General features: G+C 44.9%; 1 protein-coding gene across 1 annotated transcript in view; it reads right to left on the bottom strand.

Annotated features, from left to right (window-relative positions):
- LOC146049909 (uncharacterized) overlaps positions 1-14,334 on the bottom strand; it is a 104,734-nt gene that overhangs the window by 74,899 nt on the left and 15,501 nt on the right. Inside the window, exon 4 of the mRNA XM_083166590.1 lies at positions 12,039-12,121. The gene's annotated coding sequence lies outside the window, so the exon portion shown is untranslated. The remainder of the gene's footprint in view (positions 1-12,038; positions 12,122-14,334) is intronic.

Genomic DNA, 14,334 nt, shown 5'->3' with positions numbered 1-14,334 from the left:
GATCCTCGGGGGTGATATTCCTCCCAGATCGCATTGTAAATTCGATCAATGATAAATGGGAACCAAAGTGCAGAAAAAGTGGAAATAAGATAAAAGGAGATAACGCATCAGCCAATCAATGCCCAGCTGTCCTTATACAAATGCAGTTGATTGGCTGGTGCGTTATCTTCTTTCATTTCTATCTCCACTTTATGGCTGCAGCAGGCTTAATACATCTCCCCAGTGATCCTTATGGCTACATGCATAAATAAGGTTTCTCATGGCCACCTGGAACCATGTGTAATACACACGACCAAGCCCTAACACCTATCAGTGTCTATTCCCCAACAAATAAAATACATCTTATCAACTGATTTAGATGTCAATCATTGTAGGACACGCCCCCCACAAGTAACAGTACACGCCCACTGCGCTTCTAGGTGTCACCTACATAACTCCCTGACGCTTCTGCAAACACAATGACAAAAAGACTCTCTGTGGGGCTCTCTGTGGGGCTCTCTGTACATGTGTATAACGTGATTTAGAATAAAACGTAACTTTTGTTGAAAATTTATTTAAGAAAAATATTGGACGGTCACGGCTGTTTTGTAGAAGTAAAATGTGTTTCCAGCCTTGCAGTGAGCTATTGTATAAACGCGCTATGCACTGGGAATTTGTTTCTAAGTTTGGGTACCAGTTGGCAGTGAGCTTGTCAATATATGTTATGTAACTGGGAGTTTGGGTCCACAGCTGGAACCAGTAAGTACTGTAGTGTGTGCCGAATACATCCAAATGCTTAAACTAGGGCTCGTTAGAGGCAATTAATAATGAATAGGTAGATGTTTATAAAGGGTTAAATTCCCTGTAATGAACTAAACTATATATATATATATATATATATATATATATATATATAAATAAAATCACCGGCGGCGGCACTCCAACAAGAAAAAAACACACCAAAGGCTATGCTAATTGCATAGCCTTTGGTGTGGTTTTTTTGGTGTGGTTTTTTTCTTGTTGGAGTGCCGCCGCCGGTGATTGTATTTGGAGCAGTTCTCAACTGCTCACGGAAGACACCCTGGTCCTCTGACCCATTTTAGTCCTTCGCTACAGCGCACATGGAGAGTGCCGCCTCGAGGACTCTCTCTCTATATATATATACTGTATATATCAATAACTCTTTTACTCACTGTTTCAAAACCATTGTATACCATACTTGCCTACCTGACCCTCTCCATGAGGGACACAATGCTCTGTTCCTGGGCTTCCCTGGTAATGTATGACTGCTGAAGGGTTAAAATTAGGAATCCATGTAGCATATAAGAATTTGCACGTAGACTGTTCTCATTTTCGGTAGACTGTTTTTCTATAGCTACATTTCAAGGTTACAGATAATAAGCCTGTGTGCCTTATCAGTTTCTACTGAGCTTCTACTCCCAACCCCCCCTCTTGGAATTGCTATGCAGTGTGTTCATGCATAAACTCCTCTATAATCGAAACCCCCCCTTGTTACTCATTTCTTTGTGTATGATATTTTGTATGCCCTCCCCCCCCCCCTGTTGAATTTGCCCTGCAACCTAGCAGACCAATCAGAATGTAATATGCACTTGTATACACCCATGTATCATGTCTTTTAACTTACTGTTAAACTCCTAATAAACCAGAGTGTTTTCTTAACTCGCCACCGTGTGTTTGGTGTGTAGTTTTAAGAAACATTCTCACGGGTACCTAAGGGGCCATCAGGTCGAGGGGCTACACATTTATCCTTACAATTTGGGGGCTCGTTCGGGATTCAGCCGGCCGTCCCCTCCACGGGATTGCGGCCACCTGCTGAATTTGAGAATCTGAACTCACTCCGTGTTCCGGGAACACGTGACAAGGTAATATTTAAGTCCGGGACTTAATATTACGTAATTGTATGTAAGGAAATTTATGACGTCATAAAATGTATCAGGGATACAAGGACCTGGGGTCCACGTAAAGGTAATTCAAGTCCGGGACTTGAGATTACGAAACAGGTATCCGGGATACCGCAATTGAACCAGGGGTTCACAGAGAAGGCCTCCTCGATCTGATCGCCTAAATATATGTATGTACATGTTTGTCTGTTAATGTTGCAACTGTGTATTTGTTTAAAACACTCAGTAGACGGATGGTAAGTGCACGTACGCTGAAGTGTTCTGTCTGTCTTATATACAATTGTGCTGTATATTTTGTATTAGGGATACTCAGTGAACGGGTGGTGAGTGTACGGCCACTGAGTGTCATTTGTTGTGTAGAGCGATTCTAAGTAGATTTGCAAAGTGATTTGGCTACTGAATGTCATTTTGTTTAAAGTGATTTTAAGTACAATTGCGACTTGACTTGTGACAGATATTATTGTGACTATATTGACTGACATACTGTTATATTATGGGATTATATTAGAGTAAAGAAACAGAATATTTCCCGCTTTTACCAGGAGAGACATGTAAAGAATATGTTGCCCGTGTCTCCCCCACAAATTACTATTTTATTAACTCTTGGGTAGACAATTTAGCGGGATAGATAGGATAATTAAAAAATTGTCCCAAACCAATAATAACACCAATAGGATGTATAATATATTTAAAGAAAGCATGCAAAGGACGCAGCTTTACCCAAGGAGATATGAGACTCATTGTTAATGATATAATTGACCATTACAATAAATGAGACTGGGAAAAAGTTCCACTTATCAGTGTACCCTCAGTCACACAAACAACTGTAGGTTACCCACTTAATACACAAGAAGGCATAGATGCTATGTGGGATCAATTTGCTGCACATATGAATGAAGTGTTTAAAGCACGCTCATCTCTCCCCATAGCTGTAAGTTGTAAACAGAAACAGTGACAAATTTCTGGAAGAGATTCAAGAAGTGCTGGACCGAGGAAGCAGGTCTGCCGCTTCTGCATAATGATAATTTACTTGTTTCTACTTTCATTAATAATCTGCTGCCGATATATATCCTCGCTGTGAAGCAGAGTGTTTCAACTTGAACCTCTGATACAGTGAAGGATTAAAAAAAAAAAAAAAAAACATTTGTATGAAAAGGAAGCAGCAGGTTGTTTTGAAGTTAAAAGAAACACTGTCACACCATCACATACCCCGTTCACACGCTTCCAAAATCAAAACAATCCTAGGAGACAGAATAAACCATTCTGTTCTCCTAGAGACAGACTACCTCAGAGGGCTCCTGCGGGACCCCCACCCAACAGGCAGACAAGCTGCTATAACTGTGAAACGGATAGCCATTAGGCTAGAGACTGTCCGTTCCCTTCAAACAAACCCCGACAGGTCAGTAACCCCATGCAGCCCAGCCAACCCAGACCTAGAGACAACCCCAGATTTCAGATTGACTGGCAGGGACAGACCTTAAAGGGCCATGACATAGGAAAACATGAATTTACTGTAATATTTGACTGCCTAATGAATTTGCTAGGCAGAGATCTTCTCTCTGTGCTGGAAATCACAATTAGTCCATCAGAAGCAGGAAAGGGAATTGATGTTTCATCACCACACTTGCTCATGACCGACAGTTCTGACCCAAACACAGAATTAGACACTGTAAATCCTCAGACATGGTCAACAGGACCTCAGAGCAATAAACCAATTAATTGTCCCCATTGCACCCATTGTACCTGATGTACACTCACTCATCTCAGCCATCCCTGTAGATGCCGCCTACTTCTCAGTAACCGATTTGAAAAATATATTTTTTAGCATACCTGTGGACACCCAGACACAACTGTTATTTGCATTTTCTTTTGAGGCCAGCAGTTAACATGATGCAGACTGCCACAGGAGTATATTGACTCCCCTGTTGTGTACAGCATCGTGCTCCAAGCCACATTCCCTGGCACCCCCCTATGGTTCAGTCCTGCTACAGTATGCAGATGATCTGCTTATCTGTAGTTCAGCAAAGGAGGCATGCCGAGAGGATGGTATATCACTGTTAAACTGGCTCTGTGAATGTGGGCACAATGGGGGAGATTTACTGAAGGAAGTTTGTAGGGGGGTGGGTGTATTTGTATCCAGGGGTACGCTTGTTTTTGACGTTTGCTGTCCCTAGGGTGCGGCAATTCGTGTTCGTGTTTATGTGCTATCAATGCGAGTGCGAATTGCCGTGTTTTCGGGATAGTGGATGTCAGGGGTGGGCGTATTTCTGGATACGGGTACACCTACTTTTTTGCAGGTTTCCTTTGGTAAATTTCCCCCAAAGTGTCAAAAAGCAAAAATGCAATGATGCAAAAAGAATGTTGATTATTTAGGTTTTGTCTTGAAAAAGGGAGAGAGGAAAGTCAGTCCACAACGCATTCAGTCTGTACTGGGTCTGGTCCGCCCAAACACTATTATTGCAGACAGTGGATTTCTGACTGTTCCTACTATGATAACATTTTGAGACAAGCCACACTCAATGACAAACCTAAACAGATACAATGGTCACAAGAAATGTTAAATGCATATGAAAGCCTTAAAAATGTATGTTGATGAAAAGTCCGGCATTGACCCTCCCAAACTATGTACAACCATTTCATTTATATGCAAGGGACAAAATGTAAAACCATGGCGGGTGTGCTGACACAAAAACATGGAGGTAAGCTGCGCCCCGTGGCATTCTTTTCCAAAGTGATGCCGGTGTCGGTCCAAGGTATGCCTGCCTGTCTTCGGGCACTGGCGGCCTGTGCAATGGTAGCTGAGATGGCAACCACACTCACCCTAGGCTCACCCACTGTTCTCCATACCACACATAATGTTGTAGCATTACTTAAAGGGCTACACACACAACATGTCAGCCCAGCGTCTTAGTGGAGATGAGGTACTGTTGCTAGGAAGCCCCTCACTCACCATTAAGTATGCAAACGCATCCTCAGGCCCCGCACCCATTCTAAATGCACTTTTAGGACTAAAAGGGCCACAGGATGACATTCCTGACGATCATGACTGTTCTGCATCAATAGAGTCAGAGACCTCCCCTAGACTTGACATTTCCCCTGTACCAATACCAGGTTCTGACCATGTATTTGTGGATGGTTCTTGTAATAGACCCAATGACTCGACATATCAGGCAGGCTACGCAGTGGTACGCCTCCCAAATGACATTTTAGAAGCGAGACCCATTCCATATCAATCAGCACAAGCTGCAGAACTCATAGCGCTCACAAGAGCTTGCCAAATGTAGAAAGATAAACCTGATCACTGAACTACAAAACTCAGTATCACAAAAAGACTTGGATGACTGGTTATTTCCAATATTGCAGAAAAATCCTATAACAGGATTGATCTGCAAAGAGGGGAGACCATGCATACCACAATCAAGCGCCCCATTGTTCATTGCTCACTACCATGGGGTAGGACATTATAGCAAAATCACCACAGCTATACTTTTGAGCAAAGACTTTTATATCACAGATGCTAAAACATTGGTAGATTAGTACATTAGCAGATGTATTACCTGTCTGCGCAACAACCCTAATAACCCAATGAAAGCAAAGCATCAACACCCGGAGTACCCAACTACTCCTTTCACACATTTGCAAATTGATTTTACACATATACCTAACAAAGGTACAAAACAGGAGTATGCTCTGGTCATAGTAGATATGTTTTCCAGATGGCCAGAGGCATTTCCCACAAAAGCAGAAGATGCAAAAACAGTTGCACGCATACTAACACAAGAAATCATCCCTAGATGGGGATGCCCGCTCCAAATAGATAGCGACAAAGGCACTGCCTTTACAGCAAAAAATCACACAAGCTTTAGTGAAAGCATTTCAAATAGAGAGGAAATTTCACATTCCCTATCATTCTCAAAGTTCAGGGATAGTGGAGAAAAGGATAAACTTAGGAAAGCAACAGGAGGAACATTTAATAAATGGAAACAAACCCTCCCCATAGTCCTAGCAGAAATTAGAATGACCCCCCAAAAGACTCTGGGTTATTCACCCTTTGAAATTCTAATAGGAAGACCTTTCCCCCTTTGAAATTCTAATAGGAAGACCTTTCCCCCTCATCACCAGTCTTAGTGAAATTGAACATGGTGTTATTTGTAAAAATCTTTTTAATCCACAGGAATCAACACATCCTTTCCAGATCGGAGACAAGGTCGTTGTGAAGGTTCTCTCCAGGAATAAAGGTCCAGGAAACTTCACCTATGGTCCAGAAACAGAGATCGTAGCGGTAACGAGGACGGCTGTCCTTACAGAAGAGAGTCCAGTGTGGATACACGCATCCAGGGTAAAGAGAATCCCGAGTAACGTCCCGGATAGAGAACAGATCAAGGCGAGGTACTAATGGGGGCAGACAGCCCTAACCTCCTACATGATGGAGAAGACGACTCACCAGCAGATGAGGTCATTCTAGAATTCTGGACGATGGTGGATAACGTATATTATTCTATTGATTCTTGTTTGCCAGATACCTTTGCACAAAAACTGAAGTGGACATGACTGAAAAGGCAGGCGTATACATTTTCTGGTACAATTTTTTCAGCACCGAGGTAGCCGCCTACCAGATAGACTTTTGCACCATTAACCCCTGTGTCTCCAAACGATGGACAGAGGGATGTAATAAGAATGGTCACCCAAATGGTATAGAACAGGCCCTTGTTCAATTAGCAATCTATATATTGATTATTCTTACAATTATCTGTATTGTTGTTTTTTTGTATTATACCATGTTGTAGAAAACTTGCTACCAAAGGTATTGAAAATACTCTTATGTATGAATCCATTGCCCCTGCACACGCAAATTCCCCTGAAGGCTACAAACAATATCTTGCTAAGCACAGAAATAAGGAATTTGGTAAGAAGAATCATATCATCTAAATTCATGATTCTAAGAGGGGATTGAAGGGTTAAAATTAGGAATCCATGTAGCATATAAGAATTTGCACGTAGACTGTTCTCATTTTCGGTAGACTGTTTTTCTATAGCTACATTTCAAGGTTACAGATAATAAGCCTGTGTGCCTTATCAGTTTCTACTGAGCTTCTACTCCCAACCCCCCCTCTTGGAATTGCTATGCAGTGTGTTCATGCATAAACTCCTCTATAATCGAAAACCCCCCTTGTTACTCATTTCTTTGTGTATGATATTTTGTATGCCCCCCCTGTTGAATTTGCCCTGCAACCTAGCAGACCAATCAGAATGTAATATGCACTTGTATACACCCATGTATCATGTCTTTTAACTTACTGTTAAACTCCTAATAAACCAGAGTGTTTTCTTAACTCGCCACCGTGTGTTTGGTGTGTAGTTTTAAGAAACATTCTCACGGGTACCTAAGGGGCCATCAGGTCGAGGGGCTACACATTTATCCTTACAACTGCCATCACCTGTGGTGACACACCTTAAACATCAAGTGGGGGTCATGGGGAAGGTGACATAGCATTGGATTACATCCGTGGCGTTACATTCATGGCATTACATACATGTATATTTCCCACAGTAGGGGTGCGCACGCTGTGCTTGTTCAGTTGTTGGACTGCTATCGGGAAGAAGCTCTTGGTGGTTCTGGTTGATTTGGCCGGGATGGACCTGAAACGTTTGCCCGATGGGAGTATTTCAAACAGTTAGTGGCCGGGGTGTAGTTCGTCTACGGCAATTTTTAATGCACGTTTTTTTAACCTAGCTAGGTACAGTTCCTGAACCGGGTTGAGGTTGGCCCCAACGATTTTTTCCGCTGTCTTCACCACCCTCTGGAGTCTACAGACGTAGACTTTAGAGGGTGGTGAAGACAGCGGAAAAAATCGTCCACCACCATCTCTACTGTTTTGGTGGGGTTAAGGTCGAGGTTATTTGTGTCACACCACTGTGTTAGCCGTTTCACTTCTTGTCTGTACGCAGACTCGTCTCCATCCCTGATAAGGCCAATGATGGTGGTGTCATCCGCGAGTTTTATGGTTTTTACTGAGAGCTCGGCCGAGGTGCAATCATTGGTGTATAGGAAGAAGAGCAGGGGGAGAGGACACATCCTTGCGGGGCACAGGTGCTGATCGTGTGTGTGCTGGATGTGAAAGTGGCCGCTTTCACCACCTGCTTCCTGTCTGTCAGGAAGTCCGTGATCCAGGAGCAGGTTGACTCCTGGATTCCTAGGGATAGAAGTTTGGGCTGCAGGATGTGGGGGACGATCGTGTTAAAGGCCGAGCTGCAGGGCCGATGTAAGGCTTCTCAGCACCCTAGGCAAAACTTCTACCTACTGCTCCCCCCATACTGCCACCAATAACCACTTTCCAATCCCTTAATGCATACTTGCCTAACATTCTGGAATGGCAGGGAGGCTCCCAAATATTGGGTGATCCTCCCAGCCCCCCAGGAAGGTGAGCAAGGTCACTGCTTTCCCTAGAGGTCTCCCTGTGCACCCACAACAGAGTACAGGGAGGAGGGGGGGGGGGGCAGCAAAGTAGGGAATTATGACGCAAGGGAAAGTATGGCGGTCAGGTCCTACAAGTTCCACAGCAGACTCCTGCATTAAGTACAACAAGGATCCTCATAGACCTCCTGGATTTTTTTTGATAATCAGACTTGGTGGCGCCCCCAGATCCCGGCGCTCTAGGCAGCTACCTAATGGTAGAACTGGCCCTGCTGAGCTGAAGTCCACGAATAGGACCCTTAAATAGGTGCCTGGGCGGTCCAGGTGCTGCAGGATGTAGTGCAGCCCAATGCGTTGGTGTACCTATGTTAAAGTGTAGTGTGACCCTTTTGTCACCAGCCAATATTTCTGCTTTCACTGAGTCACACACACGTGCATTGTGCTGCAGGTTTAGAAATGGACAGAGAGAGACAAAGTATAGACACTTCTGCTGTGGAAATACTGGTTGCAGTTAAATCCTGTTATTGTGGTAACATTGCAGGATGTTCAGCCGCCTTATTTATTTCAATGAGAGAGTGTCAGAAAGATAACGTGGAGATTGCTCAGTTGGCCGTAAAGTGGTTAAAGATAAAATATACAATGCCTTTTAGTTAGAATGAGTGTAGCCTTCTGCTTTCATGGGGTCATACTCCCGCAGAGGACTCAGTAATGAGAGAGGCGTGCTCGCTCACTTATCAGGCAGAATAAACAGTGCAAGGATCGCTCCTGCAGTTGGTGTAAAGTGCAACGTGCTGCCCTCTTGTGGGTGTACAGAGGAGGGACAGCATGTGCAGGTCACCAATGAGACAGCGATGGAATACCTTTGCCTCCTTACTGAAGTGGCTCTGAATTGTCTGGGTATGTGGCAGATTGCCGTGCTTGCTGGCTCTGTGTACAGGGAGGGGCAGCTAAGTGCCGGGTAATCCCCTCGTTGTAGCGCCTCTCAGTAGTCAGGGTGCGTGGCTATTTGCCGTGCAGTCTTGTGGACAGAGAGTAGATGACGCGCGTTTCGCCTCCTAGTGGCTTGTTCACATCACACCTGACATAGGATAGACTGGATCCTGTGAAGTACCCATGTAGGGAAACTCCCATACCACTCCTTATTGGTTCCACCTAGGGTGGCCAATCCCGGGATCAGCGGGATCCCGGGATTTGGCCCAAAAAATGCCGGGATTTGAATCCCGGGATTGGACCTACCAATCCCAGGATTCCGTGATTAGCTGTGCGTGCATAAATCTAATGCTGGGCAGCGTCTGAGCACACGCTAATGCTAATTCTAATGCTGGGCAGCGTCTGAGCACACGCTAATGCTAATTCTAATGCTGGGCAGCATCTCACCTGCCCTTGATCACCATGTGTGTACTGCATAGAGGGATTTGGTTTGAAATCCCGACGGTTAAAATCCCGACAGGGTCGAAATCCCAAATGGGTCATAATACCGACAAGGACAAAATCCCAACAAGGACAAAATCCCGACAAGGACAAAATCCCAACATTTAAAATCCCGACAAGGACAAAATCCCAACATTTAAAATCCCGACAGGGTCAAAATACCGACATATAGAATGTACAGGTGAAACAGTCAACATGACTTTCCGTTGACAGGTTGCGAGGTCGACATGGTTTTTTTCACTGTTTTTTGGCCCAAATGTCGACAGTCGACATGGTCACAGTTGGAGGTAAACCGCAGCCCCTCGCATAGCTCGCTGCGCTTGGCACACTATTTTATTCTCCCACCATGCCCTAGTGGATGGTAGGGCATGAAATACATGTCGGGTCAAAAAACAGTGAAAAAAACCATGTCGACCTTGCGACCTGTCGACGGTAAGTCATGTTGACTGTTTCACCTGTACATTCTATATGTCGGTATTTTGACCCTGTCAGGATTTTAAATGTTAGGATTTTGTCCTTGTCGGTATTATGACCCATTCGGGATTTCGACCCTGAAAAAATGTGCCGGGATTGGTATCCCTAGTTCCACCTGTGGACCAAACTCCTAGTTACATAACATATATTGACAAGCTCACTGCCAACTGGTAACCAAACTTATAACCCAATTCCCAGTGCATAGCGCATTTATACAATAGCTCACTGCAAGGCTGGAAACACATTTTGGTTCTACAAAACAGCCGTGACCGTCCAATATTTTTCTTAAATAAATTTTCAATAAAAGTTATGTTTTATTCTAAATCACATTATACACATGTACAGAGAGCCCCACAGAGAGTCTTCCTTTCCCTCCTGTCTTTTTGTATTTGGACTCAGGGGAGCACCACACACCTGAAATCTTTGTCCCAAACTGGGAATTATAGTAATAAGACAGTTGGTACAAGGCCACCCAGGCCAAACCCTACCATGGGGTGGAGAGACTTTTCATGACCTTCTTCACCAGGGGTGGGCATAACTCTGTGCATAATCCCAAAATTAACATTTCTCCGCAAACATAATGAAAAATGAACTTTTTCTATGGAATAATCATGGGAGCAAACACATTTCTATTATATCTGTGCAGGGTAATGGTGTGCTTCTGCATGTACCCCCCCCCCCCCCCACACACACACACACCTAACTCTCTGTACATGTTACATCTGCCCCTCTGCAGTGCAGCATGGTGTTACCCAGGTACTCAGTTACTGGCTGCTTCTGCATGTACCCCCCCCCCCCCCCCACACACACACACACACACACCTAACTCTCTGAACATGTTACATCTGCCCCTCTGCAGTGCAGCATGGTGTTACCCAGGTGCTCAGTTACTGGCTGCTTCTGCATGTACCCCCCCCCCCCCCCCCACACACACACACCTAACTCTCTGAACATGTTACATCTGCCCCTCTGCAGTGCAGCATGGTGTTACCCAGGTGCTCAGTTACTGGCTGCTTCTGCATGTACCCCATACATGATGGGCAGCCTTATTCTCACACTGCAATGTAGGTCTGAGCTAGGACACTCCCCTCTCAAATATAACTCTCTGCACATGTTACATCTGCCCCCTGCAGCACAACATGGTGTTACTAGCTGCTTCTGTATGTAGCCAACACATGATGGGCAGCATTATTCTCACAATGTAGCTCTGAGCTTGGACACACCCCTCCCACACCTAACACTCTGCACACGTTACATCTGCCCCCTGCAGCGCAGCATGGTGTTACCCAGGTGCTCAGTTACTGGCTGCTTCTGTATGTAGCCCACACATGCTGGGCAGCTGTATTCTCACACTGCAATGTAGCTCTGAGCTAGGACACGCCCCTCCCATACCTAACACTATGCACATGTTACATCTGCCCCCTGCAGCGCAGCATGGTGTTTCCCAGGTGCTCAGTTACTGGCTGCTTCTGCATGTAGCCCACACATGATGGACAGCTTTATTCTCACACTGCACTGTAGCTCTGAGACAGGACATGCCCCTCCCACACCTAACACTATGCACGTGTTACATCTGCCCTCTGCAGTGCAGCATGGTGTTACCCAGGTGCTCAGTTACTGGCTGCTTCTGCATGTAGCCCACACATTCTGGGCAGTGTTATTCTCACACTGCAATGTAGCTATGAGCTAGGACACGCCCCTCCCACACCTAACTCTCTGCACATGTTACATCTGCCCCCTGCAGTGGAGCATGGTGTTATCCAGGTGCTCAGTTACTGGCTGTACCTCCCAATCAGACACATACATGAGACGGTCACCTGTAATGTGGGGGAGGAAGCTCCTTCAGCACCTCTTTGATCTTTATGAGCCGCTGTTCTTCCAGTTGTATCGCCACCGCATCCTAGGGATTAGGGAAAGACCTTATGTTATAACCACGCATCCTAATACAGGGTGCCACCACGGCATAAAGATTCAGGCACTGACGCCCCCATCCCTGCCTCAGTGTGGACTTACAGAACCAGGTAACCCATCCTCGAACCTGGGACTCCAAAATTCGGACCTTAACTTCAATTGGGGACATTCTAGGAGATTGGAAGACAGCACATGACCTCACGGGGGCAGTAGCGCACGCAGGGGGGGTTTCTGAGTACCCAGAAACCACCCCAGGAGTCTAAGGACTCTAGTCTGAAAGCTGAGGATCCCCTCTTTCCATGGGTACAAGAATTTTTAAAATCAGCCCTTGGGAACCGGAGATATCTGACTTCAAAGCAGTGGTCCCCATCCAAGCCTGTTAATTGCTCTTCCCAGTCAGATATTTCAGGTTTTGTCTGACTTTTCTGAGGATACTGTATATTCCAAAAGCTGGGACTCTCCCCCTTTGATGGACACTAGTAGCTTGTCTCTACTGTTCCCAGAACCAGAGATATCAGCCTTCCAGCAGCTGGTTACTGCTCCAGCTCCACACACCTGGTATATAGTTTTATATACTCGTTGGCAGATTGCTCTGCCTCCTGAACTCTCATCCCCTAGTCCCCAATACCATTTGGTAGGTGGGATTCTCTAGTTTTTAATTCCATTCAAATCTAAGAAATCTATTTTTGGGAACTGGAGATATCTGCAGTCAAGCAAGCTGTCCTACCACCAGGGGTCTACACTGCTGTTGGTGCCCCTGTATGTATATATATATATGTACTGTATGTGTGTGTATATATCTTTTATTATTATTATTATTATTATTATTATTATTATTATTATTTATATACATTTGGTCTATCTATAATGCCCCTTTCCCACTGCAGCTAAAAAACGGTAAATTGCAGATTTTCAGCGCAATTTACCGTTTTAAGGCTGCAGTGGGAAAGTGCCAGAGTTGAAATACCTTTTAAAGCTAAATGGTATTTCAACCCGTTTTTAAAGCAGAGTCCTACATGTTAAAATAACGTTTAAGAGGCAGTGGGAATGCCTCTTAAACGTTATTTAGCCTCCAGGCAGTGCATATGTGCATATGTAATGAGCAGCTCATTATTATGCACGTGCACTCATCACATATGCGCAAAGTGAGAACTACTAGTTCTCATCAGGCACTGGGACTGCCTGTACCCTGCATGGACCCCCGCTGCCTCCCCACTGCCCTGCATCCCCGTGCAGGTAAGTACAAGGGGGGGAAGGTGGGGGCACAGGGCAGGTACGGGGGTTAGTCACTCTTTACACTTGGAGGGGGGGGGGATTAGGCACTCTTTACACACTGGGGGGGGGGGGTTAGGCACTCTACATTTTACACGGTTTACTGCAATGGGAATGGTACTTAAATGGTAATCTGCTGCAGTGGGAATGCTAATACCGTTTTAAATACGATTTGAGGTTACTTTAAAACTGGTCTGCAGTGGGAAAGCAGCATAATACTACTTTAACTGACCTGACATATACTGGGTCACCTAAGTGTCCATCTCCGTGCTTTGCTCCGCCCCTCTGGAAACCCCCTTCTGAAAATCCTGCGTTTGCCCTTGCGGGGACCACCTCTAGAGCAGCCTGGAGCAGTGGGAATCATCCCAGATATGTGAGTGACATTGATGGCTCCCCCCCCCCCCCATTTACAAGTGTCCAAGGAGTCAAATACCAACAGGATCCACACACCAAAAGTGGGGTGCATTACCCAAAGTCTTGTCCATAATCAGGTGGGGTTATCAAATCATCTGCAAGTTGCATCATTTGCCACGAATTGCCCATTTTAGTACATATTTATATGTATGTATACATTAATCATGTTTATAATGATTTTACATTTCTTGATTATTGATTAATAAATTGTTTAAGTATGACATGTTGATTTCTTCCTCAAATAGCGCAGTTATTTAACTTTTTCTTTTTGATGACGCCAGCTGAGGCCTAGTATGGACTGATGTGGCATTCTCTGCCAGTGTCTGTGAACAGCAGCATATAACAGGTCCTGGCACTGAAACTACCATTGAGAAATGGTTTACTGCATATTAATAAGTCATAGTGAATGGTTGCCACTGGTTACGCCCAGTGCTGTAGTATAGACAGAGGGTTGGTCCTGTGTGCCAACTGCAGCTATTTAGGGTGCGACTGTCTGCCAAACGCTTATTATCCTGC

The sequence above is a fragment of the Crinia signifera genome, chromosome 12, assembly GCF_055691185.1.
Source record: "Crinia signifera chromosome 12, ASM5569118v1, whole genome shotgun sequence".
Classification (NCBI taxonomy): Eukaryota; Metazoa; Chordata; class Amphibia; order Anura; family Myobatrachidae; genus Crinia; species Crinia signifera.
Note: the sequence above shows the minus strand (reverse complement) of the source record. Positions and strands in the feature narration are given on the sequence as shown.